We start from the raw sequence: 25,000 nt of genomic DNA on the forward strand, positions 1-25,000 counted from the left end.
AAAGATTTCCAATGCCTTGAACATCCCACGGAGCACTGTTCAAGCGATCATTCAGAAATGGAAGGAGTATGGCACAACTGTAAACCTACCAAGACAAGGCCATCCACCTAAACTCACATGCGAACAAGGAGAGCGCTGATCAGAAATGCAGTCAAGAGGCCCATGGTGACTCTGGACGAGCTGATGAGATCTACAGCTCAGGTGGGAGACTCTGTTCATAGGACAACTATTAGTTGTCCACTGCAGAAAGTTGGCCTTTATGGAAGAGTGGCAAGAAGAAAGCAATTGTTAACAGAAAGCATAAGAAGTCCCGTTTGCAGTTTGCGACAAGCCATGTGGGGGACACAGCAACCATGTGGAAGAAGGTGCTCTGGTCAGATGAGACCAAAATTGAACTTTTTGTCCAAAATGCAAAACGCTATGTGTGGCAGAAAACTAACACTGCACATCACTCTGAAAACACCATCCCCACTGTCAAATATGGTGGTGGCAGCATCATGCTCGGGGGGTGCATATCTTCAGCAGGGACAGGGAAGCTGGTCAGAGTTGATGGGAAGATGGATGGAGCCAAATACAGGGCAATCTTGGAAGAAAACCTCTTGGAGACTGCAAAAGACTTGAGACTGGGGCGAAGGTTCACCTTCCAGCAGGACAATGACCCTAAACATAAAGCCAGGGCAACAATGGAATAGTTTAAAACAAAACATATCTATGTGTTAGAATGGCCCAGTCAAAGTCCAGATCTAAATCCAATCGAGAATCTGTGGCAAGATCTGAAAACTGCTGTTCACAAACCCTGTCCATCTAATTTGACTGAGCTGGAGCTGTTTTGCAAAGAAGAATGGGCAAGGATTTCAGTCTCTAGATGTGCAAAGCTGGTAGAGACATACCCTAAAAGCCTGGCAGCTGCAATTGCAGCAAAAGGTGGTTCTACAAAGTATTGACTCGGGGGGCTGAATAATTACGCACACCCCACTTTGCAGTTATTTATTTGTAAAAATGTTTTGGAATGATGTATGATTTTCGATCCACTTCTCACGTGTACACCACTTTGTATTGGTCTTTCATGTGGAATTCCAATAAAATTGATGCATGTTTGTGGCAGTAATGTGACAAAATGTGGAAAACTTCAAGGTGGCCGAATAGTTTTGCAAACCACTGTAGAATAGAGAATACAAATCTTTATTGTCATTGTAACAACCAAAATTGTACAACGGAATGCTAAAGTGCAATTTTCCAGCAAAAGCAAAACAGCATAACAACATTCCATTCCTACATACAGTACATTGCATTGCACACACCCCTTATCAACATGGCCACTTAGCAGCATTTAACATAGAAATGGCTGAAGGATAAAAACTGTTCTTTCATCTATTTGTCTTAGTTTTTATAAGTCTAAAACGTTTTCCAGAAGGCAGATGTTCAAATAACACATGTCCTGGATGTAATGCATCACTCAAAATTTCCTTAATATTCCTGAAACAATTAGAAGTATATCATTCTTGTAATGGAAGAAGAGGACAGCCAACTATCCTTTGGGCAACCTTAACTACCCTATAAAGCTGCTTTTTCTGTGCTACTGTGCAGCCTGAAAACTACACACAGAGACAATAGACTAGCACACTCTCCACTGTACTGCGGTAAAAAGACACCAACAATTTCTCAGGAATATTATTCTTCCTAAGAACACTTAAAAAAATATAGCCTCTGCTGTTCCTTTTTCACTACTTCAGTAATATGTGACCCCCAAGTCAGGTCCTCTTTAATAGTAACTCCCAAAAAACGTCTCAAAAAGTCTGTGACCCTCTCTACAATATTTCCATTTATAATAAGTGGCTGAATGTCATCTGCATTCTTCCTAAAATCCACTATAAGCTCCTTGATTTTAGATATATTTAGGAGCGTTTTTTTGTCTCTACACCACATTTCCAGCCTTTCTACCTCATCCAAATATCTACATGATGTTGAGGATTGCAATAATATTATCTGAATAAAGAAAATAGCTCGCCGATTACAAGCACATAATTATATTGTTGCTATTGGTTTATTGTGATTTGTGATGCTTTTGAAAGAAGCAGCATATCGCTGATGACAGAAGACCACAAATGTGGTGGTTTTAACCATTTCCTGAAGATCTCTTGAGATTTACCTAATGGTCAACATGTGCCAAGTGCTGAGAGACAACGAGCCTTTTCTGTGCTGATGTTAACCTTTGAGTCCAAGTCATTCCCTGATTTCCTGAATAAGTTACCCATTTCCCTTTCAGCCAGAGGCTACTACTTGCTTTGACAGTGTTTTTTTTTTTACTCTGCAGTTTCTTTGTTGTTTATGTTAAACTTTAGGGCTCACATGTCTTTCGAAAACTATGAAACGTATGCTGGATGGAGAGAAACTTTGTAATAAAAATCCTTTTAGATGTACTGAAACATCATATCATGCTGCTGTAAAATTCATTATTACACATTCGAGTTTAATTAATAAAAAATGAGGCTTGATTAAAGTTACACATTTCTACTTGACCAATATTGCAGCTATGATCCATTATTGATTGTCTTCCCCTGCAATGATCTGAGATGCTTGTGGCTGTTTACAAACACTTCAACAGCTACCACCAGCTTGGAAGCATGCATGAAAAAGTGTTGCAAGGAAATTTGGATGTCTAATTGAGACTAGTAGTGTAAGCAGTAAAATTTTACAATATTCATCGTTTTAAAATAATAAATTACCATAATAAAATATCCGTAAATAATACAGAGAACAACTTAACCACTATTCTCACACAGAACCTTACCAATGCCTAACCTTAACCACCTCCTCTAAGCTTAACCCTTAAAACACCCACCTTATGCCTAACCTTAACCAACCCCCATGCCTAACCCTTAAACCTCCCCACAACTAACATTAACCGTCCCCTCATGCCTTACCCTTTAAAACATTCCTCCCCACACACACGCCTTGTGATAATGATAGGGTGCATAGGGTGCCATTTTAAATTGTGGCTATAGCTGGCGGTTGCCCAAATGTCCTGCTTCAGCCTGTAAACCATGTACAGGAGTGTCTTGGTTCTTTCAGCTTCCCCTGCATTTCCCTTTCTTATTCAAACCCTCCACTATAATGTTTCTAAAGTTATCTACACACTAGAATTTCATTTCTCAGTTGTGAGCCAGAGCAATTTGTGAAGGCTTGTTTGGAAATATACTGTATGTACACGTATCTGTTAATGCCAGTTCTGTTGTTGTTACTGATTCATCATGTTGGATCATTAGTGACCAGCCTCTCTTGTTCTTCTATCGTTGACCTTGCAGCAGGGCACACCTTGCTTCCCCTCTCCTCCGCATAGAACAGGGTGCTCTGCCTCAATATTAAGCAAAAGCTCTCATTGCGCAGTGCCAAACTTAAAAACAATACTTTATTTTAAAATTCCACTAACATTTGTTGACAGATAACCTGAACTTGTGGAGTACTGTGAGCGGGCTCCACCCCCGGTGGTCTTCTGGACTGACTGCCATGATGTAAAGTTTTCTCTGTGCAAACACGCCTCCACTCTAGTTCCATATCATTGTCTTGTGGTACTTTGTTTAGTGTTAGGCCTACACAATGAGAGCTTTTGCTTAATATTGAGGTTGGAAGTCTTTGAATAAATTATAAAAGGCATGACAACTCAACCTCACCGAACTTGAAAGTGCTGCGTGTTCAGGTGAAGGGTGCTGGAAAAAGGGTGGCCAGTCCACAGCATAGCCCAGAAAACACAAAACTTCTTCCATCAGATAAAAATTGCGTAGCTGCGACTAAGGTTTGGCAGGGCCAGAAGAGCATCAGCTTTCATGCTGTCATGCTTAGTGCTGGTCTTTTAATTTATATCTAATAAAGTATTACTGATTGTTATCTGATGGAAGGAGTGCAGAAGTTTTGTGCTTTCTGGGAGGTTAGAGTGAAAAGTATGGCTTGTTTGTCCATCTGTGAAGACCTGTGCATGTATTGAGGTGACCCAGTAAAGGCTGGGGGAGCCAATGTAAAGCCCAAACTGCTTAAAGAGACACTGAAGCAAAAAGAAAATTATAATATAACCAATTGATTGTGTAGTACGGATAATTACCAGAACATTAGTAGCAAAGAAAATATTTTCATTTTTATTTTCAGTTATATATTGTTTTTCATAACATTGCATCATTCTTTAATATTTGCAGTTTACACACTACTCAGCATTCTAAATAATTTTATAAAGCAGGCCAGTGAACTAATGAAATGTCCTCTGAAGAGAAAAAGAAAATACAGTGACTGACAGTTGAGATAACAAGCTTCACGAGACGGAGCTCTCTGCTACTTTGAAAGTGGAGCTGAATGGCTCTTTTGCATAAATAACTGGAGTTTCTTAACTCTTCCTGTACTGAAAACAATATTAGACGTGTGTCTCTGCTCCTAATGTTTTATTTCTTAGCTGTACTACACATACAAATCATTATATCATCATTTTTTTTCGCTTCTGTGTCTCTTTAAGCTGACTACTGTAATTATAGTCTAGCCAAATAGGTCAGTCCAAGTCCTTATGGAGCGAGAGTGCTTTTTTTCCTGTCTTGGTGAATGACCTGAGCTGTAGCTGAAGTGGAGTGCTAGCTCGATATTGGTGTATTAAAGAAGTACTGCTCAACTGGAGACCAGAAGCACCCCTATCTGTGCTGGGCTGAAAGCCCAACTGTCCACAGATTATATTAAATTGCATCAATCTGTGACTAGTGCCATATAATAAGTTTAACCCCCGTTTAAGTTTAGAGTGGTAGAGATTTTTTCCCTTGTGCATGATAGCATTGTACTAGTGATAACATATTGCAGTTTATCATTCCCAGAGATTAGTCAATCTTTCCTCTCCTATAAACTGTGCAACCACTTCAGCATACAGCAGAGGAGTAGCTATGGGTGGGCAAGGGGGAACATGTGTCCCCGGGCGCAGCACTGTGAGGGCTCAGCACGGCCATTGCACCCCAACATGCATGAGAGGTGGCTCGCTGGTTGCCCGAATTGCCCCTGCTTCTCTCCCTCCCTATGCAGAAGCATTAACAGCAGCAGAATAAGGCAATCTAAAGGGGGCACATCTGGCTATCTAAACAGGGTGAAGGGGGGCACATCTGGCTAACTAAAGGGGCACACATTTAGCTATTTAAAGGGGGGCACATCTGGTTATCTGAATGGGGTAAGGAGGCACGTATAGCTATCTAAATAACTTTTGACTCCACCCATGACCGCATTCTGACATGTGGCCAAAGGGGGCGCAAAATCTTTGTCCCCGGGCGCTGAAAACCCTAGCTACACCTCTGGCATACAGTGTCGAAAATCTAATGCATCTGAGCAACGTTCACCTTCCATTCATTCGCCAATAAGTTTACCGCTATTTATCACAATTAATTGATCTAGATCTTGTTTTTTCCGCCACTAATTAGGCTTTCTTTGGGTAGTAAATTTTGCTAAGAATTATTTTTTTTCTAAATCCATTTTAATAGAAAAGAGATTAAGAAAGAAATGGAAAAAAATTCATTATTTCTCAGTTTTTGGCCATTATAGTTTAACTACTTAAAGACCGCCCCACGCCAATGGGTGTGGTCGCGGCGGTAGCCCCAGGACCTCCTAACACCAATTGGCATCAGGCCTTGAAACCGGCTACTGAAGGAGATCGCGCGCAGGGTGCGTGCGCATCTCCTTCTCGGGGGTCGGAGCTCCGCCCCCTCTTCAGTCTCTGAGCAGCTAATGCCGCTCGGAAGACTGTTAGACGGCGTGATCGCCGTCTATTTACACAGTGCAGTGCTGCGATCGGCAGCAGCGCTGTACTGGGGACAGCCGTGTGACACGGCTGTCCCCCTGGGGGACAAGAGAGCAATTGGCTCTCATAGGCAGAAGCCTATGACAGCCGATCGCCGTGATTGGCTGGCAGGGGGTGGGTGGGAGGGACGGGGGGGGGACACAAAAATACACTTTTTTAATAAAAATAAGTAGACATAAATATTTGTAAAAAAAACACAAACAACTGGGGGACGATCAGACTCCACCAACAGAGAGCTCTGTTGGTGGGGAGAAAAGGGGAGGGGTTGGGGAAATCACTCGTGTGCAGTGTTGTGCAGTCCTGCAGCTTGGCCATAAAGCTGCAGTGGCCAATTATGCAAAACACAGCCTGGTCTTTAGGGTGGTTTACCACTGTGGTCCTCAAGTGGTTAAAATTGATACATGCTACCGTAATTAAAACTCATGTATTTTATTTGCCCATTTGTCCCGGCTATTACACCATTTAAATTATGTCCCTATCACAATTTATGGCGCCGATATTTTATTTAGATATAAAGGTGCATTATTTTCAATTTGCGTCCATCACTATTTACAAGCTTATAATTTTAAAAACTATAATAAGATACTCTCTTGACATGTATATTTAAAAAGATCAAACCCCTAGGTAACTATGTATGTTGTTACATATAGTTACATATAGTTATTTTGGTTGAAAAAAGACATACGTCCATCGAGTTCAACCAGTACAAAGTACAACTCCAGCCTGCTCCCTCACATATCCCTGTTGATCCAGAGGAAGGCGAAAAAACCCTTACAAGGCATAAAAGGGAAAAATTCCTACCCGACTCCAGATGGCAATCAGATAAAATCCCTGGATCAACATCATTAGGCATTACCTAGTAATTGTAGCCATGGATGTCTTTCAACGCAAGGAAAGCATCTAAGCCCCCTTTAAATGCAGGTATAGAGTTTGCCATAACAAGTTCCTGTGGCAATGCAGTGAAGTTGTTGTTTTTTATTGTAATTTTTTTTATTAAAAAATGTATTTGGGTTATTTTTGGTGTGGGAGGGAAACAGATAATTTTAAATGTAAAATAACGTAATGTAATGTAAAAAATGTATGTGGGTGTAGTTTACTATTTGGCCACAAGATGGCGACATTCAAAAAAGTCCTGGAAGCGTACGATCACACTTCCAGGAACTACAAGGAGGCTGGAAAACATTTTTTTTGCAGAAATACTGCAGTCTCTGATTAGATACCGTCGGTTTTTCTGCAGGGGACTAAGATCGGTGAAAGGGAATTATATTCCCATTCACTGATTGGGGGAGGGTAACAGCAGGCAGCGGAAGAGCGTGTGGGAGCATGCGCGATTGCGCGCCTCAGGCAGCAGCACAGTCTAACAGTCTATCTGGACGGATATATCCCTCCTGATAGACTGAAGTGGTTAAACATTTAATTTTTTTGACACTCCCTATTGTTTGAGTAACATAAATGATTTCCACATGTTGCAGGAGATGGAAATGACACATGGTGCTCATGGCCAACCACTCAAAAACTTACATGGCTACAAAGAAAATGACCCTTGATAGCCACATCTGTGAGTGTGGTAATGTTATCATGGTCACTTGAACTTTTTTTATCCTCATTTTATCTCACATGATGTACATCAATAAGTAAATCTGTAGAAGAGAACAGATTACAGGTGAACAGACTACATGCTTCTCATGACAGATCAGTATGAAGTCACCTCCAAAAACGGTCCACAACATGACTTCTCTTTTTCATTCTCATGTGGAGAGGGATTTCTGTTCACTAGTATGCTTGCATTGGCTGTCTTACTTGTAAATATTAGGCAATGTACAGTGGCTTGCAAAAGTATTCGGCCCCCTTGAAGTTTTCCACATTTTGTCACATTACTGCGACAAACATGAATTTTATTGGAATTCCACGTGAAAGACCAATACAAAGTGGTGTACAAGTGAGAAGTGGAACGAAAATCATACATGATTCCAAACATTTTTTACATATAAATAACTGCAAAGTGGGGTTTGCGTAATTATTCAGCCCCCTTTGGTCTGAGTGTAGTCAGTTGCCCATAGACATTGCCTGATGAGTGCTAATGACTAAATAAGAGTGCATCTGTGTGTAATCTAATGTAAGTACAAATACAGCTGCTCTGTGACGGCCTCAGAGGTTGTCTAAGAGAATATTGGGAGCAACAACACCATGAAGTCCAAAGAACACACCAGACAGGTCAGGGATAAAGTTATTGATAAATTTAAAGCAGGCTTAGGCTACAAAAAGATTTCCAAAGCCTTGAACATCCCACGGAGCACTGTTCAAGTGATCATTCAGAAATGGAAGGAGTATGGCACAACTGTAAACCTACTAAGACAAGGCCGTCCACCTAAACTCACAGGCCGAACAAGGAGAGCGCTGATCAGAAATGCATTCAAGAGGCCCATGGTGATTCTGGACGAGCTGCAGAGATCTACAGCTCAGGTAGGGGAATCTGTCCACAGGACTATTAGTGGTGCACCGCACGAAGTTGGCCTTCATGGAAGAGTGGCAAGAAGAAAGCCATGGTTAACATAAAAGCATAAGAAGTCCTGTTTGCAGTTTGCCACAAGCCATGTGGGGGACCCAGCAAACATGTGGAAGAAGGTGCTCTGGTCAGATGAGACCAAAATGGAACTTTTTGGCCAAAATGCAAATCGCTATGTGTGGCAGAAAACTAACACTGCATATCACTCAGAACACACCATCCCCACTGTCAAATATGGTGGTGGCAGCATCATGCTCTCAGGGGTGCTTCTCTTCAGCAGGGACAGGGAAGCTGGTCAGAGTTGATTGGAAGATGGATGGAGCCAAATACAGGGCAATCTTGGAAGAAAACCTCTTGGAGCCTGCAACAGACTTGAGACTGGGGCAGAGGTTCACCTTCCAGCAGGATAATGACCCTAAACATAAAGCCAGGGCAACAATGGAATGGTTTAAAACAAAACATATCCATGTCCCAGTCAAAGTCCAGATCTAAATCCAATCGAGAATCTGTGGCAAGATCTGAAAACTACTGTTCACAAACGCTGTCCATCTAATCTGATTGAGCTGGAGCTGTTTTGCAAAGAACAATGGGCAAGGATTTCAATCTCTAGATGTGCAAAATTGGTAGCGAGACATACCCTAAAAGACTGGCAGCTGTAATTGCAGCAAAAGGTGGTTCTACAAAGTATTGACTCAGGGGGCTGAATAATTATGCACACCCCACTTTGCAGTTATTGATTTGTAAAAAATGTTTGGACTCATGTATGATTTTCCTTCCACTTCTCACGTGTACACCACTTTGTGTTGGTCTTTCACGTGGAATTCCAATAAAATTGATTCATGTTTGTGGCAGTAATGTGACAAAATGTGGAAAACTTCAAGGGGGCCGAATACTTTTGCAAGCCACTGTATTTAGCGTTATTCCTGATGACTGTATACTGTAGAGCTTTTATGTGGTCAAAGAGCAAGTTCTGTTCTTCTCTCCAGCAATCTCTGAACATTTCACACACTTGATAGTAGCTGCTATTGTGGACAACAGGATGTTGAATGTGCGAGGTTGATATTCAAGTCAGAATTTCGATGGCTTACTGCCACAATGCCACAAATTAAAAAGATAAGCTACATTTAGGACTAGTTCACATTAGAAAATCACCAGCGTAGTCGCAAGTGCTGAGAGCTTTTGTGGATGCTTTTGTTAGCACTTTTTCCAGCATTAGCCAAGCGCTTTTTAAAGCGCTTAGCGATTTTCCTATCCCTTCTATTGAATCGCAAATGCTTAAAAAATGGTGCAGGAGCCGTGTTTGTAATTGGAAAGAAAGCTCATCACTCATGTGAAAATACTCACATTGAGAAACATTGCTCAAGTGCTTTTAAATCGCTTTTAAAAAATCACCAGCGCTTTTCAAAATTGAAAAGTGCTCATAGTGTGAACACACCCTTAATTCCCCCTTTTGGTGTAAATGAGTTTGCTAGAACATTTTTGCTGCTTGCTAATTCTTTAGCTTTTTGCATTTTGGCGTACATAAGCTTTATCACAAACTGAAGAACGAAAAAAGTTTTGACTTTTCTATACAGAGTAGGCATTCATTGTAGGCGGGTTGCTTGTGATATTGTACACAGGCGGGTGTTGTCACACATTAGTAGCAGAAATGCCTTCTATAGGGTCATTGACCCGCTATCCACTTTGCAAACATTACCTAGTCACCAAACATGATACTGTCTGAAGTGTGTGTGTAGTTTATAGCTAACATACCATCATCTAACACAGCTACAGGTTTATGACAGTTACGTTTAACCAAAATAATTATCTTTTTCTGTTTATATGACTTTGAGCCTTGGAGGCACCTATGGATATAATAAAAGTCATACCGAGCTTTGTGAAGTTTAACAATAGAGGGATGAAATCCAAACGCCTGATACTCTGTGCATGAAGCGCCACATAACAAATGCACTTCTGCTTCTCTTCTGGCAAGGGCAATGGAACATTTTCTTAGGGAAAGAAAAAGTCAGCTGAAACAGTTTACCATTTGGCAGCTCTTTAGCTCAGTTACCAATTAGACAGCTTGGAATTTCATGTTCTATCAAGATTATTGGTTGATTGTAGGGGATGCCTCTAGGTTTATAGAAGCTGCTGAATTTTATTTAATAACAACCAGTTTATTGTACCCTACAAATTCAGGAAACAATGGAGAAAAAATAAGACTTCATCTGATAATACCATAGCACACTAGGGCCCATAGGTAATTAATTTTTTCTCCTGAGATTTCTCCTAGGAGATAATTTTTAATCTTCTCTTTCAAATAACATTTCAGAACTTTGCAATTGAAAAAGTACCAAAACGTATGTGAAAAAGTACTATCATAGTGATTTTGTGTAACTATCTTGTTTGCTGGTAGTTTAAAGGGAATTGTATTGCCAATACGTGAAAACATGAGGAGTAAAGTGAATTGCATATGAGCCATAGGCCCTTATGGGCGTGATTCACAAAGCTTTTTCACCTGTTTTCACCTTATCTATGTTACATTTTAAGCTCGCAAAAAACACAAATATAATATAATTAAGGGAAGAAAAGTAATAATGAAATTAAGTTAATTAGGAACAACTTACTTTGAGTGATTATTTTGCATGTAAATGTGCTGAAAGGTTATTTGTATTCATTAGGTGACAAGTCATTTATGAAAAGTTTTGTGAATAGAGCCCAATATCAGTAAAATGCCCTTTAACCACTTGATGACTGAGGGTTTTTTTTACCCTTGTGGACCAGAGCAATTTTCACCTGTCAGCGCTCCTCCCTTTCTTTTGACAATAACTTATTTACTACTAATCACAGCGTAATGATCTATATCTTGTTTTTCCCGCCACCAATTAGGCTTTCTTTAGGAGGTACAGTATACTAAGAATTATTTTATCCTAAATGCATTTTAACATGAATAAAAAGAAAAAAATTGAAAATGCATTATTTCTCAGTTTTTGACCATTACAGTGTTAAAATAAAACGTGGCTAAAAGCCACACATTTTATTTGCCCGTTTTTCCCGGTTATTGCAATGTTTAAAAAATTTCCCTAGTGCAATGTATGGCGCCAATATTTTATTTGGAAATAAAGGTGAATTTTTTTAGTGTTGCGCCCATCACTAATTACAAGCCCATCAATTTAAAATTAATAGTAATATACCGCCTTGATATAAATTTTAAAAAAGTTCAGTCCCTAAGGTAATTACATTTTTTTTATGTAATTTTTTCCCCCCCTATATCAAAAAAAAAGTTTAGGTACTATGGGAGGGTGTGAGAGGGAAATAGTTAATTATAAAAGTCAGTGTGGGGATTTTTATTAAATAAAAATGAATTTTGATGTAATTTACTATTTGGCCACAAGATGTCCTCAGTCATTATTTCCGATTCACATATGTAAGCACGTGAATTGGAAGTAATGCGTGCCAGTGTAACAACAGAAAGATACAATGAATGCCGACGTCTCGTACACGCTGGTATTCATTGAATCGGGGACTTAGATTTATGAATGGGAATTGCAGTCCCATTCATTAACCTCCCCGCTAAGCAGCGGTAATGACGGTGTGCGGGCGAACGGGAGCGAGCGTCAGCTGCATGCCGCTGCAGACTTGCATTCACGGCCCTAGTGCATCCTGTGAACTTTGCAGGGCCGTGAATGTACTGCACGGCGTGCATCAAGTAGTTAAGCCACCAGCAAGCAAGAAAATACTCATAATTTAGAAAGTAATTTTCACCTACTTTTTGGTACTTAAAATATGAAAAATGGTCTCCTAGAAGCAAACTTAGGAGAAAAAAAGAAATTGACCATAGGGCTCAATTCACTAAACATTACCGCATCTGGTAAAGCAGATTACAGAAACAGCTGATTTTACCATACAGTTTGTTAAATGTCAATTCACTAAGGCTGTTACTGAATGGAAAAATACGTCCTACTCCTCACTACATTGGTGCCGATATACTGCTGGGTGTGACATCAGAAAGTAAAAGAAAACATGAGATTCAGGAGCAGGGCACATTCATAGAGGTTGCCCCTGTATCCCTCTAGTTGTGCACATCTATAGACTGAAAGCCCTCTAGTAGTGAGATGCATGCAGATCTAAAGGAACACTGGGTATGCCTTTCATTGTTGTAAGCTGTCACCAACAGCTCTTGCAAAGGAACGGCTTATGTTTTAGACGAAGCACCTGAAGAATCATCACAACTCTGGCTATAAGTAGGAGAACATCACCGTAGCAGAACAGCTTGCTGCCGAGGCCTACTCCACAGCTGGTTAGACAGGTATTTTTTACCCAACAAGTCTTAGTGAATTGAGCCCATAATGCACTGTCATGTGTCCTTCTTATAAACTTTGCTAAGTTAAGTCACCTCTACTACTAGCATACTGCGTCTACCTTACAGCCGCAATCCATAGAGCTTAGTTACAAGGTGATACGATAAAACCTTAAACCAAAACTGACCTGTGTTATTCAGTGCAATCCAGGGACAGTTTGTTATATATAATTATAATCCGAACATTTGGATAGCGCTTTTCTCCTGTCGGACTCAAATCGCTCGTACAGGATTTACAGGTTGCGTTTATAATAACTACATACTGTAATGTTGTTAGCTACAAATAATGGAACAGAGGAATCCTAAACTGAGAAGAACAAAGAAATGTAAATAGTTTTTTCCCCCTTCTCTTGCCATGTACTGCTTGCTACGGTCAAAGCATGGATGTACCAGTTTAACTCCTCATGTCACCTTTCCAGGGTCAGCATTTGTCAAAGGCCACATAGTCCACAGCCTAGGGGGGCAGTTTCTAAAGAGGGTAGCTGGACATGGAGTTGCTGCATAGGGAAGAGGAGATAGCAGATGGCGTAGATGGTCTACAGTAAGGATGATCAATGAGATGCAAATATTTCTGAGTTCTTGCATAATTATGTGATTTTTTTATGCAAATGTATGCAGCTTGAAAATGGACCAGTCAAGTCCCACCCAGGTTTAAACGGATTGGTCCATTTTCAAGCTGCATATACTGTACTTGCATACAAATTTACATGAAAATTTGCATTAAATATTTACATAATTCTGCATCTTATTGATCAACCCTAGTCTACACTCATAGAGGCTGGGTGCACACAACAGAGTGTGAAAGGTTGCATTTTCTGTCATGTGCAGGGTTTTTTGTGTGTGTTCAATTGTATTTGTGTTTTTTTACGCATATGCGTTTTGCGTGCATTTTTAAGCATTTGTGGTTTGCATACACAAACCACATATGCGTTTTGTATGCGTTTTTTTATTTCGATTTATGCAAATCACTAGGAAGACAACAGGAAGCGGAAATACCTCACAAAACTATAAAAAAAACCCATATAAAAACGCATGAAAAACACATACAAAACGCAACACATTGCGATCTTATTGACTTTCATTATGTGCGTTTGATGCGTTTTGAATATCATGCAACAAAACCAGCATTTTTAAAGACGCACGCATACAAAACGCATAAGCGGTTTTTATACGCATTTTTTTTTTCATGCAGCCCCATAGACTTCCATTAGCGGCAAAAATGCAGCATTTTCCGCAACGCTTGCATTTCTGATAAGTGTGCACCTGGCCAGAAGAGGGAGCTTCTACGCAAGGGATCTGCACAAGAAAAAGACAGCAAAACTTGAATAGGCGGTGCAATTTCACTGGCAAGCAAACTTAGTATCTACACCGGAGTATGTTATGTATTGCCTATTCTAAAGACAAAACCATGCAATTTCACATTTCACTTTTACTGGCAAGCAAATCTGCGCTAGAGTATGCTATGAATTGCCTACTATGCAGATTCTACTTCACAATTAAGGATACAATTGCGGAAGCTTTAGAGGAGGCAATAAAACTATGGACTTGCAGATATTTGCCAGATAAGGGGTAGAATTTTACACACAGCTAAGGTATTCCAGGTTGATTCACTAAGCTTGACAGCCGGTCCGGGCAGAAAAAAGGTAGACCGGCTGCTGCAGCTGCCCATAGAGTTGCATTGGATCGAATGGTGCAACATTTCATTTCTATCGATTTTCAATAGATTTAATCCTGAAATCTATTGGAAATCTGTTCCTTGTGTGTTGACACATCAGATAGATTCCTGTCAGATTCGACCTGACAGGCATCTGACAGGAATCTATCTAATAGTCGAATCTGCTGCTAATCTATCAGTGTGTGGCCACCTTAACAAACTCTTTGTTGGCCAAACATGCAGATCAGAAGAAATAAATAACCAGCGTTAATAAACTATGGTCATCTTAATGTTTATTTTGCAAAACACAGTTCTTTCAGTCTGATGCTTGCACTATGTTCATAGCAAGTGAAGTGTGGTCCGGTGTTAGTCGAGGAGCAGAAATGCAGACATCAAACCAACAAACGTTGATTCCAGTGATCTCAATATACCATGTACAGTTAGTCATTAAAGGTATCACCGGAATCAACGTTTGTTGGTTTGATGTCTGCATTTCTGCTCTGTTCATAGTAACATTTCCTTCTGCAGTTATGTGCACATAGCAATTGTCCAGCACAAGGTCTATAATCCAACTGTAAAATGTTCATTATCAAGGGCTTACAAGTCACCAACCAGCAGGTTATCCTCATCTCCTGGAAGCCATGCTCATGTCAGGAGTTCTAACAGGCAGACCAGGGTGCACTAGTGTATACATCAGTCTCTGTCACTCTCAAGGTGCTGCGGAGCCCTGGTCACACTCCATGTGCTTGATAGGGGTGGTGCCGACATCACAGGTATATACATAGTATAAAATATACAGTATATATTCAGGGTCTTCTTGCATTACTTATGCAGACGAAAAGGTGTCTCAGGCCCAGAGTTCAGCATCTAAAGTCGGAGGTTCAGGTTTAAACCACTGTCACAAAATGCCAAGGATAAATTGCTGCTACAAATTGCTCATTCCTAGTGATTCTGGCACACACATTCCAGCAAGATCTGTGTGTTCTTCATAGTATCACAAGGAAGGAAATATTTTGTAGTCTATTTCCCATTCCACAATCATTCATACTGCTGCTATATGCTGCAGTGTTGTCATTGATTAATGGAACCATTAGGAAGAGTACTTAAACAAACAAAACAGGAAGTAGATTAAACTTTTTTTGTGTTGTTTTTGAGGACGAGACGATCTCCTCTGCACTTTTCCCCCAGTGTCAGGACAGCAGTGATCACCCAAAACACCATTTCTACATGGCTAGCTTCTACTTTGCATTTGTTTCATTTTTCAAATTGATATGCTGAGTAAATAAATGTTGTGAGCAGCTACTATTATTAGACACAGTCCATATCAACCTAGGGCAGGTATGTCCAAAGCCCAGCCCATGGCCAAATGCGGCCCACCGAGCCATTTCTGGTGGCCCCCAAAAGTCTCTACAGTTGTTAATTCCATGCGGCCCACGGGCCTTAGCTGTGGTGCTGCATGCAGGGGCTAGAAGCAGTAAACATCACTGATTAGCAGCTGCAGCTGTGCCAGCAACAGTAACAGCCACTGATTAGCAGCTGCCACTGTGCCAGCAGCAGTAACAGCCACTGATCAGCAGCTGCCACTGTGCCAGCAGCAGTAACGGGCACTGATTAGCAGCTGTCACTGTGCCAGCTGCACAATTAGCAGTTGCCACTATGCCAGGAGCAGTAACAGCCACTGATTAGCACCTGCCACTATGCCAGCAGCAGTAACAGCCACTAATTAGCAGCTGCCATTGTGCTAGCAGCAGTAACAGCCACTGATTAGCAGCTGCGACTGTGCTAACTGCACTCAATATATGGGTCATTTCCAGTGGAAATGTTTTATTTGCCAAACTGTCAAAGGCATAGCGTACCTAACTGCAATCAGCAAAAATTGTGTTTAACCACTTCCCGACCGCCTAACGCACAGGGGCGGCCGGGAAGTGGAGCCCGCAAGGACCAGCTCACCCACACAGGCAGCGGTCCTTGTAAGGGCATGGGTGGAGCGATCGCGTCATCCGTGACGCGATCCTCCGCCGGCGCCTGTCTCCGCATACCCGCCGCAACATCCCGCCAGCCATACGGAAGCGCCGGCGAGATGTTAACCCGACGATCGCCGCATACAAAGTGTATAATACACTTTGTAATGTTTACAAAGTGTATTATACAGGCTGCCTCCTGCCCTGGTGGTCCCAGTGTCCGAGGGACCACCAGGGCAGGCTGCAGCCACCCTATGTCGCACCCAAGCACACTGATTTCTCCCCCCCTGCCCCAGATCGCCCACAGCACCCCTCAGACACCCCCCTGCCCACCCCCCAGACCCCTGTTTGCACCCAATCACCCATCAATCACTCCCTGTCACTATCTGTCAACGCTATTTTTTTTATCCCCCCCCCTGATCACCCCCCATCCCTCAGATTCCCCCAGACCCCCCCCCCCGTGTACTGTATGCATCTATCCCCCCTGATCACCTGTCGATCACCTGTCAATCACCCCCTGTCACTGCCACCCATCAATCAGCCCCTAACCTGCCTCTTGCGTTCAATCTGATCACCCACCCACATCAATAGATCGCCCGCAGATCCGACATCAGATCACCACCCAAGCGCAGTGTTTACATCTATTCTCTCCTCTAAACACCCACTAATTACCCATCAATCACCCCCTATCACCACCTGTCACTGTTACCCATCAGATCAGACCCTAATCTGCCCCTTGCGGGCACCCAATCACCCGCCTACATGCTCAGATTGCCCTCAGACCCCCCCTTTATCAATTCGCCAGGGCATTATTTACATCTGTCCTTCCCTGTAATAACCCACTGATCACCTGTCAATCACCCATCAATCACCCCCTGTCACTGCCACCCATCAATCAGCCCCTAACCTGCCCCTTGCGGGCAATCTGATCACCCACCCACACCAATAGATCACCCGCAGATCCGACATCAGATCACCTCCCAAGTGCAGTGTTTACATCTGTTCTCTCCTCCAAACACCCACTAATTACCCATCAATCACCCCCTGTCACTGCTACCCATCAGATTAGACCCCTATCTCCCCCTAGGGCACTCAATCACCCGCCCATACCCTCAGAACGCCCTCAGACCCCAGCCCTGATCACCTCGCCAGTGCATTGCTTGCATCTATTCCCCCCTCTAATCACACCTTGCGACACCCATCAATCACCTCCTGTCACAGCCTAGCACTCCTATCCATCAGATCAGGCCCAATACAACATGTCATCTAAAAGGCCACCCTGCTTATGACCGGTTCCACAAAATTCGCCCCCTCATAGTCCACCTGTCATCAAAATTTTCAGATGCTTATACCCCTGAACAGTCATTTTGAGACATTTGGTTTCCAGACTACTCACGGTTTTGGGCCCGTAAAATGCCAGGGCGGTATAGGAACCCCACAAGTGACCCCATTTTAGAAAAAAAGACACCCCAAGGTATTCTGTTAGGTGTATGACGAGTTCATAGAAGATTTTATTTTTTGTCAAAAGTTAGCGGAAATTGATTTTTATTGCTCTTTTTCACAACGTGTCATTTTTCACTAACTTGTGACAAAAAATAAAATCTTCTATGAACTCACCATACTCCTAACGGAATACCTTGGGGTGTCTTTCTAAAATGGGGTCACTTGTGGGGTTCCTATACTGCTCTGGCATTTTAGGGGCCCTAAACCGTGAGGAGTAGTCTACAAAACAAATGCCTCAAAATGCCCTGTGAATAGGACGTTGGGCCCCTTAGCGCACCTAGGCTGCAAAAAAAAGTGTCACATGTGGTATCGCCGTACTAAGGAGAAGTAGTATAATGTGTTTTGGGGTGTATTTTTACACATACCCATGCTGGGTGGGAGAAATCTCTCTGTAAATGGACAATTGTGTGTAAAAAAAAAAATCAAAAGATTGTCATTTACAGAGATATTTCTCCCACCCAGCATGGGTATGTGTAAAAATACACCACAAAACACATTATACTACTTCTCCTGAGTACGGCGGTACCACGTGTGGCACTTTTTTACACCCTAAGTGCGCTAAGGGGCCCAAAGTTCAATGAGTACCTTTAGAATTTCACAGGTCATTTTGCGACATTGTTGGTTTCAAGACTACTCCTCACGGTTTAGGGCCCCTAAAATGCCAGGGCAGTATAGGAACCCCACAAATGACCCCATTCTAGAAAGAAGACACCCAAAGGTATTCCGTTAGGAGTATGGTGAGTTCATAGAAGATTTTATTTTTTATCACAAGTTAGCGGAAAATGACACTTTGTGAAAAAAAGCCAATTAAAATCAATTTCCGCTAACTTGTGACAAAAGTAAAATCTTCTATGAACTCACCATACTCCTAACGGAATACCTTGGGGTGTCTTCTTTCTAAAATGGGGTCATTAGTGGGGTTCCTATACTGCCCTGGCATTTTAGGGGCCCTAAACCGTGAGGAGTAGTCTTGAAACAAAAATGACCTGTGAAATCCTAAAGGTACTCATTGGACTTTGGGCCCCTTAGTGCAGTTAGGGTGTAAAAAAGTGCCACACGTGGTACCGCCGTACTCAGGAGAAGTAGTATAATGTGTTTTGTGGTGTATTTTTACACATACCCATGCTGGGTAGGAGAAATCTCTCTGTAAATGGACAATTGTGTGTAAAAAAAAAATCAAAAGATTGTCATTTACAGAGATATTTCTCCCACCCAGCATGGGTATGTGTAAAAATACACCACAAAACACATTATACTACTTCTCCTGAGTACGGCGGTACCACGTGTGGCACTTTTTTGCACCCTAACTGTGCTAAGGGGCCCAAAGTCCAATGAGTACCTTTAGGATTTCCCAGGTCATTTTGCGGCATTTGATTTCCAGACTACTCCTCATGGTTTAGGGCCCCTAAAATGCCAGGGCAGTATAGGAACCCCACAAATGACCCCATTTTAGAAAGAAGACACCCCAAGGTATTCTGTTAGGACTATGGTGAGTTCATAGAAGATTTTTTTTTTGTCACAAGTTAGCGGAAACGGAAAGTGACACAAAAACAATACAAATCAATTTCCGCTAACTTGTGACAAAAAATAAAATCTTCTATGAACTCACCATACTCCTAACGGAATACCTTGGGGTGTCTTCTTTCTAAAATGGGTTCATTTGCAGGGTTCCTATACTGCCCTGGCATTTTAGGGGCCCTAAACCGTGAGGAGTAGTCTGAAAACCAAATTCCGCAAGATGACCTGTGAACTCCTAAAGGTACTCATTGGACTTTGGGCCCCTTAGCACAGTTAGGGTGCAAAAAAGTGCCACACATGTGGTATCGCCGTACTCGGGAGAAGTAGTACAATGTGTTTTGGGGTGTATTTTTACACATACCCATGCTGGGTGGGAGAAATCTCTCTGTAAACCAGGGCTGTGGAGTCGGTCCAAAAATCCACCGACTCCGACTCCTCAGTTTAGGATTCCACCGACTCCGACTCCGACTCCTCTAATTTGCATATTACAATTTTGTTGATTAAAAGTATGTAACATGAAATTCGTCTCTTAACTGCCAACGCTTAGGAATTTTACAAGACAACTGAAGTGAGAAGGATATGTAGACTACTATATTTATTCTCTTTAGACTAAAACTAGTCCTTGGTAAGAGTACTTGTAAAAGGTACAAACCGGAACAAAGAACATCTATCAGGCCCTAGGCAATGTAAGTGTGGGTACATGTAAGAATGATGTGCAGATACTCTGCAGGGGAATGAGGAGATTGTAAACAGACAACACCTCTGTGTTCAATGTGCACAGCAGTCTCAGTGGATTCCCTGCAGCTCTGTTGGGAGTGCATATGTAGAGTATAGTACTACTGTGTAACAAAGTAAACCTGAGACAGATGAAATTCAAGTTTTATACATACCTGGGGCTTCCTCCAGCCGCCTTCAGGATAATCAGTCCCTCATTGTCCTCCACCACCTGGATCTTCTGCTATGAGTCCAGGTACTTGAGCCAGTCAGGCGTAGTGCGCATGCACACACTCCGCCGCCAGGAGCATACTACACCTGTGCAGCACTATTGCGCAGGTGCAGAATGTTCCTGGCTGTGGGAGCGGCATGCGGCCGGACAGCGCTGACTGGCTGAATTACCAGGACTCATAGCAGAAGATCCGGGTGGTGGAGGACAGCGAGGGACTGATTAGCCTGAAGGGTCCTGGAGGAAGCCCCAGGTATGTATAAAACTTTACTTTTCATCCGTCTCAGTTACCCTTTAATTTGTAGTCACCAAACCAAATTTTAATAACATATCACATTATTTGATTTCATCAGCAAAGGGAGTGCATACATTTGCATAAATCAGCATCAATGCAGAATTATTTCCATCTCGTTGACCATCTCTATTAGTGACACGGCTACACATCAGGCTTTATTCTTACAGCATAGATGTTATTTAGTATATATAAGAGATTCCTGTGTACACATCATATATACAGTCACAATCAGATATGTATATCTGACCTTAAAAATACGGGGACTGCTTTATTGAAGCAGCACAAGTAACTAATTTTGATTGGTTTATTTCATTTTTGTGGACTAAACACAGCTATTACTGTATATATACATTATTTTTAATGACTATTATCTGAGAAATAGAACATTTTATCATATTTTCTATTTTAATTACAGTTACAAATTCATTAGGAGTCGGAGTCGGAGTCGGTGCATTTTTTCCCGACTCCGACTCCAGGCACCCAAAATTGCCCGACTCCACGACTCCGACTCCACGACTCCGACTCCACAGCCCTGCTGTAAACGGACAATTGTGTGTAAAAAAAAAATCAAAAAATTGTCATTTACAGAGATATTTCTCCCACCCAGCATGGGTATGTGTAAAAATACACCTCAAAACACATTATACTACTTCTCCTGAGTACGGCAATACCACATGTGTGGCACTTTTTTGCAACCTAATTGCGCTAAGGGGTCCAAAGTCCAATGAGCACCTTTAGGCTTTACAGGGGTGCTTACAATTAGGCACCCCCAAAATGCCAGGACAGTAAACACACCCCACAAATGACCCCATTTTGGAAAGTAGACACTTTAAGGTATTCAGAGAGGGGCATGGTGAGTCCGTGGCAGATTTCATTTTTTTTTTTTGTCGCAAGTTAGAAGAAATGGAAACTTTTTTTTTGTCACAAAGTGTCATTTTCCGCTTACTTGTGACAAAAAATAATATCTTCTATGAACTCACTATGCCTCTCAGTGAATACTTTGGGATGTCTTCTTTCCAAAATGGGGTCATTTGGGGGGTATTTATACTATCCTGGAATTCTAGCCCCTCATGAAACATGACAGGGGGCCAGAAAAGTCATAGATGCTTGAAAATGGGAAAATTCACCTTTTGCACCATAGTTTGTAAATGCTATAACTTTTACCCAAACCAATAAATATAGGCTGAATGGGTTTTTTTTCATTAAAAACATGTTTGTCCACATTTTTCGCGCTGCATGTATACAGAAATTTTACTTTATTTAAAAAATGTCAGCACAGAAAGTTAAAAAAGTCATTTTTTTGCCAAAATTCATGTCTTTTTTGATGAATATAATAAAAAGTAAAAACCGCAGCAGCAATCAAATAGCACCAAAAGAAAGCTTTATTAGTGACAAGAAAAGGAGCCAAAATTCATTTAGGTGGTAGGTTGTATGAGCGAGCCAATAAACCGTGAAAGCTGCAGTGGTCTGAATGGAAAAAAAGTGCCTGGTCCTTAAAGGAGAACTGTAGTGAGAGGTATATGGTGGCTGCCATATTGATTTCCTTTTAAGCAATACTAGTTGCCTGGCAGCCCTGCTGAAATATTTGGCCGAAGTAGTGGCTGAATCAAACCAGAATCAAGCATGCAGCTAATCTTGTCAGATCTGTCAAAATTGTCAGTAAAACCTGATCTGCTGCATGCTTGTTCAGGGTCTATGGCTGATAGTATTAGAGGCAGAGGATCAGCAGGATAGCCAGGAAACTGGTATAGCTTAAATGGAAATAAATATGGCAGCCTCCATACACCTCTCTACAGTTCTCCTTTAAGGGGGTTAAAGCCCAGGGTCCTCAAGTGGTTAATATCTGAGCTAGGAGAATCAATCATAAAACATTATCAATGCAACTGAGAAAAGGGCCCTACCAGAAATATAAAATATACCTTTTATTATAAATGATTACAAAATTGGCTCAAGGATAGTCAAAAATCTGGAGCTAAATAATAAAATATACAATCATCAATAGGTGGGAGAGTGACGTCAATAAGATATACAGAGGTTGGAGAAACCAATGGAAACACCTAACATTTTGGCATCATAATCCTTGAACATGTTTTAAGCAATCAAAACTTGAAATATGTTAATTTTTTTTGTTTATTATTTTTGTTATTTGATATGTTTAATTAAAGGGAACCTAAACTGAGAAGGATGTGGATTTTTCCTTTTAAAAAATACCGGTTGCTTGACTCTCCTGCTGATTCTGTGTCTCTAATACTTTCAGTCACAGCCCCTCAACAAGCATGCAGATCAGGTGCTCTGACTGAAGTCACACTGGATTATCTGCATGCTTGTTTCAGGTCTGTGATTCAGCCACTACTGTAGCTAAAGAGATCAGCAGGACTGCCAAGCAATTTGTATTGTTTAAAGGGAAACATCCATATCCATCTCAGTTTAGGTTCCCTTTGAAATAATTGTTTATTACAGATATTTAAACAAAAGTTCGTTATGATTTATAAAAATGGCACATCTCTCTCTCATTGTTGGTGCTCATATGGCAGGCGCTACTGTAACAGATACTGCCCGAATGCTTAGCATTTCAAGAGGTACTGTCTCAAAAGTAATGACTGCCTTTGAAAGAGAAGAATGCCCTCTTTTAAGATGATAATGCCCCAATCCATACAGCTAGAATTGTTAAAGAATGGCACGAGGAACATTCTAATGAAGTTGAGCATCTCATCTGGCCACCACAAATCCCAGACCTCAACATTATTGAGCATTTATGGTCGTTTTTAGAGATTCAAGTAAGAAGTCGATTTCCACCGCCATCGTCTCTAAAAGAACTGGAAGGTGTTTTAACTGAAGAATGGGCTAAAATTCCTTTGGAAACATTTCACAATTTGTATGAATCAATACCTCAGAGAATTGAGGCTGTAATGGCCACAAAAGGTGGACCTACACCATATTAAAATATATTTTGTTGATTTTCAAGGTATTTCCATTATTTTGTCCAACCCCAGAGACACTGGCAGCATGCAAATCATACCCCTTCATGTATGTATGTATGTATGTATGTATGTATGTATGTATGTATGTATGTATGTATGTATGTATATATATATATATATATATATATATATATATATATATATATATATATATATATACCGTGTATAGCCTAAATGCAAGTATTATACTGTATAGCTTAACATCGGTGTTGATGACCAATATGGGTTGGCAATTGGAGCAGTCCAACAGGGTTCTCCCCTTTTTGGGAACGATGCTGATTAATGCTATATTAGATTCTGCAGAGAAAATACCTCTACCCCTTTCACAATTCCCCATGTTACAGAAATGCATAACCAGAGCATCTGTAAGATTCTATACTGTAACCACCCAGTCCTGGGCCCACATGCAAATCCCTTTTTTTCCTGAGTTTTCTCCTAGGTGATATTTTTCACACCTTACCATAAAATGCCTTTTAAACCACAAGCAAGCAAGACTATACTCAAAATAACTATGATCGTACTTTTTCACAAACTGTTGGGTACTTTATTTAAATGTAAAATGCTGAAAAGTTATTTTAAAGAGAAAAAGTTAATTGCATATGAGCCAAGGGACTTTTGCCATTCTTTTGCATCCATTACAGCCCTTAGAAATTCCCCTTCAGGGGCTAGAAGATGTAACTGATCTGCAATCTTTTTATCAACGCAAGGTAATGAGGCAGTGGCGTAACAAAGGAGCTTGGGGCCCCATGTAAGACTCGCACCGGGGCCCCAAGCTCCTTTGATATTGGTGTGCTAGCACACCAGGAGATTTTTCAATAAATGTTACTGTTATTCTAGTAACGCTTTATCGTGAGTCCACCCACTTCCCTCCTTTTAAGCGGATTTTAATCATTTTATGCTTGTTGGCGCCTCTGTGAGAATAGTTTTACTAGTGTGGGATATAGTGCCGTTTCTTAGTTAGGCCTATTTTTAACATTGACTCAAGCAACCAGCAGAAACTACACTTATCCAGCATCGGCCAATCCTCGTTGGTGCCGGATGGTTTTTTTCTTCTCTATAAGGCTTCACCATGATGATGTCTAAGGCTTTTGCATTAAAGTACAGCCCTGGACATTCAACACTCCAGATAAACAAAATACAGGTATCATACCTGCGTGGTTTGATCCCAGATAGCAAGTGGGTCCTTCTGTGGCTTACAGATGGCCCCCAACTAGAAACCTTTTGTTAAGTGTTTCTGTTGTTTTGAGGAAGTCTTACAAAGACATCTGAAGATAGCTTCTGCCTTATACATGGGATGGCCATCTCATCTCTTTTTAGGAGTTTAGTTTTATGAGGTTATCCTAGCAATACATTAATCTTTACATTTTTGAAAAAAGTTTTATTTTTTAAATATTGGGATCACTCATAGTTTGATTTCCTCTCCTAAGCAGTGTTGTCGTTCTGCCCAACTCTGGGTTTAGCCCTGGAACTCATACTTGACCAAAGTTG

Source organism: Hyperolius riggenbachi, chromosome 1, assembly GCF_040937935.1.
Source record: "Hyperolius riggenbachi isolate aHypRig1 chromosome 1, aHypRig1.pri, whole genome shotgun sequence".
In the NCBI taxonomy this organism is placed as follows: domain Eukaryota; kingdom Metazoa; phylum Chordata; class Amphibia; order Anura; family Hyperoliidae; genus Hyperolius; species Hyperolius riggenbachi.